The sequence below is a fragment of the Bos indicus genome, chromosome 4 (assembly GCF_029378745.1).
Source record: "Bos indicus isolate NIAB-ARS_2022 breed Sahiwal x Tharparkar chromosome 4, NIAB-ARS_B.indTharparkar_mat_pri_1.0, whole genome shotgun sequence".
In the NCBI taxonomy this organism is placed as follows: Eukaryota; Metazoa; Chordata; class Mammalia; order Artiodactyla; family Bovidae; genus Bos; species Bos indicus.
In genome coordinates, this window is record NC_091763.1 from 39,195,368 (window position 1) to 39,198,930 (window position 3,563).

Sequence of the window (3,563 nt, forward strand, 5' to 3'; positions counted from 1 at the left end):
ACAAAGTAATGTCTCTGCTTTCTTTTTTTTTTTTTTAGTTCTACCAGTTTATTGCTATCAACCCATATCCCTCCAGGGATTCCCTGGTGACTCAGATGGTAAAGCATCTGCCTACAATGCAAGAGACCCAGGTTCGATCCCTGGGTTGGGAAGATCCTCTGGAGAAGGAAATGGCAACCCACTCCAGTATTCTGCCTGGAAAATCCCATGGATGGAGGAGCATGGTAGGCTACAGTCCATGGGGTCGTGAAGATTTGGACATGACTGAGGGACTTCAGTTTCAGTTTCATATCCCTCCACCCTCCTCATACATATGTGCTCAGTCATGTAACTCCATGGACTGCAGTCTGCCAGGCTCCTCTGTCCACAGACTTTTCCAGACAAGAATAATGGAGTGGATTGCCATTTCCTTTTCCAGTGTCTCTGTTTTTTAATATGTTGTCTAGGTTTGTCATAGCTTTTCTTCCAAGGAGCAAGTGTCTTTTAATTTTATGGCTGCAGTCATCATCTACAGTGCTTTTGGAGCCCAAGAAAATAAGTTCTGTCACTGTTTCCGTTGTTTTCCATCTATCTGCCATGAAGTGATGGGACTGGAGGAAATGGTTTTAGTTTTTGAATGTTGAGTTTTAAGCCGGCTTTTTCACTCTCCTCTTTAACTTTCACAAGTGGCTCTTTAGTTCCTCTTCACTTCCGTCATAAGGGTGGTGTCATCTGCATATTCAGAGAAGGCAATGGCACCCCACTCCAGTACTCTTGCCTGGAAAATCCCATGGATGGAGGAGCCTAGTAGGCTGCAGTCCATGGGGTCACGAAGAGTTGGACATGACTGAGTGACTTCACTTTCATTTTTTACTTTCATGCATTGGAGAAGGAAATGGCAACCCACTCCAGTGTTCTTGCCTGGAGAAGTCCTGGGATGGCAGAGCCTGGTGTGCTGCGGTCTATGGGGTCGCACAGAGTCGCACACGACTGAAGTGACTTAGCAGCAGCAGCAGCATTTGCATAACAGAGGTTATTGATATGTCTCCTGGCAATCTTGATTCCAGCTTATGCTTCATCCAACCCAGGATTTTGCATGATGTACTCTGCATATAAGTTAAATAAGGAGGGTGACCATATACAGCCTTGTTGTACTCCTTTCCAAATATGGACCCAGTCTGTTGTTCCATGTCCAGTTCTAACTGTTGCTTCTTGACCTACATACAGATTTCTCAGGAGGCAATTTTATGGTAACACTTCTCATTTTAATTTAGTCTTTTTTAAAATTTGAGAACCTATTTATTTCTGCTTTATTGACTATGCCAAAGCCTTTGACTGTGTGGATCACAATAAACTGTGGAAGATTCTGAAAGAGATGGGAATACTAGACCACCTAACCTGCCTCTTGAGAAACCTGTATGCAGGTAAGGAAGCAACAGTTAGAACTAGACATGGAACAACAGACTGGTTCCAAATAGGAAAAGGAGTACGTCAAGGCTGCATATTGTCACCCTACTTATTTAACTTATATGCAGAATACATCATGAGAAATGCTGGGCTGGATGAAGCACAAGCTGGAATCAAGATTGCCGGGGGAAATATCAATAACCTCAGATATGCAGATGACACCACCCTTATGGCAGAAAGTGAAGAAGAACTAAAGAACCTCTTGATGAAAGTGAAAGAGGAGAGTGAAAAAGTTGGCTTAAAGCTCAACATTCAGAAAACGAAGATCATGGCATCTGGTCCCATCACTTTATAGGAAATGGATGGGGAAACAGTGGAAACAGTGGCTGACTTTGTTTTTCTGGGCTACAAAATCACTGCAGATGGTGATTGCAGCCATGAAATTAAAAGATGCTTACTCCTTGGAAGGAAAGTTATGACCAACCTAGATAGCATATTCAAAAGCAGAGACATTACTTTGCCAACAAAGGTCTGTTTAGTTAAGGCTATGGTTTTTCCAGTGGTCATGTATGGATGTGAGAGTTGGACTATAAAGAAAGCTGAACACAGAATTAATGCTTTTGAACTGTGGTGTTGGAGAAGACTCTTGAGAGTCCCTTGGACTGCAAGGAGATCCAACCAGTCCATCCTAAAGGAGATCAGTCCTGGGTGTTCATTGGAAGGACTGATGTTGAAGCTGAAACTCAATATTTGGCCACCTGATGAGAAGAGCTGACTCATTAAAAAAGACTCTGATGCTGGGAAAGATTGAGGGCAGGAGGAGAAGGGGACAACAGAGGATGAGATGGTTGGATGTTATCACTGACACAATGGACATGGGTTTGGGTGGATTCCGGGAGTTGGTGATGGATGGGAAGGCCTGGTGTGCTGCGATTCATGGGGTCGCAAAGAGTCGGACACAACTGAGTGACTGAACTGACTGAACTGATTTATAAAAATGTGTACTGAGAAATTAAACCAGGAAATATGACTTGCAATGATATCCAATTATATTCTATATTAGATAATATACTAATATATACAATATATAATAGATTATGTATACTATATTTTATATATTACATTATTAATGCAAAATCATATTTTATTTTGTACAAGTTCAAGTTGTGTTTCTGTCACATAGAATGAAATGATACAGTGAATTTTTATTCTTTTAGTACATTTTGAGAAAAGTTACTGACTAGAAATTGCTACTAGAAAAATTGCACTTTGGCGTATTTTTCAAATTTTAAAATTACCAAGACTTTGAATATTATGTGAGTGACAGTGAGACAATTAAAATGAAACTTGATTTTACTAATTTTTCTCAGTATTAATAGGATTTTCTAAACTTTTCTAACTCTTATTAATGCACCAACTCTTTCTATAATTAAAAAGATAGAGGATGAAATACCCACATATGTGTGTATGGGACACAGAGGCCTTAACATTTTCTCAAGTTCACAATAAACACTAAAGAATCTTATCTTGAAGTTACCTGTTATCTTCTGTGCCTGAACCAACTTCATATAATGAGAGTGTCCTTTAGCTACTCAAACAGCATTACTTCCATTAAGTCAACTGTAAAATTTTCTACTGTTTAACTCTTGAAATGAATCATTTGTTAAGCGTTTGATGATAAAATTATAAGAAGATCATCAAAGGAGATGGATTTTCCTGGGAAAATAATGTATAGAGCTGTATTCTGCTACATGTGGGAAAGATAAAGATGGGTTTGTTTTCATTTTTACCTTGGTGTGACCCTAGCTTGAAAGGTGATTTTATCAGTATTACACTTAATTAGATATTTGTTCCATGGAGAAATTGAATGTCCCAAGAAGAAGCTTTAAATCCCTGCAGAAGCGGATGGCTCCTTGACTGAGCACTTTTAAGACAGAGCAAAGCCCTTGTCTGTGTACACAGGAATACCAAGAGCATTTTTAATCTTTTCATCTTAAAAACACTGGACAAGCAACCAAAGAGGTTTGAAGAGTCATAGAAAAGAAGCAGGACAAGGCAAACAATGAGAATAACACTGGCCCAAGAAGGAAGAGCAGACTTAGGATCAGGAACACAATCATATAATTTGCAGGGCCCAGTGAAAAAAAACTGGGGACCCTTTGTTCAAAATTTATTAA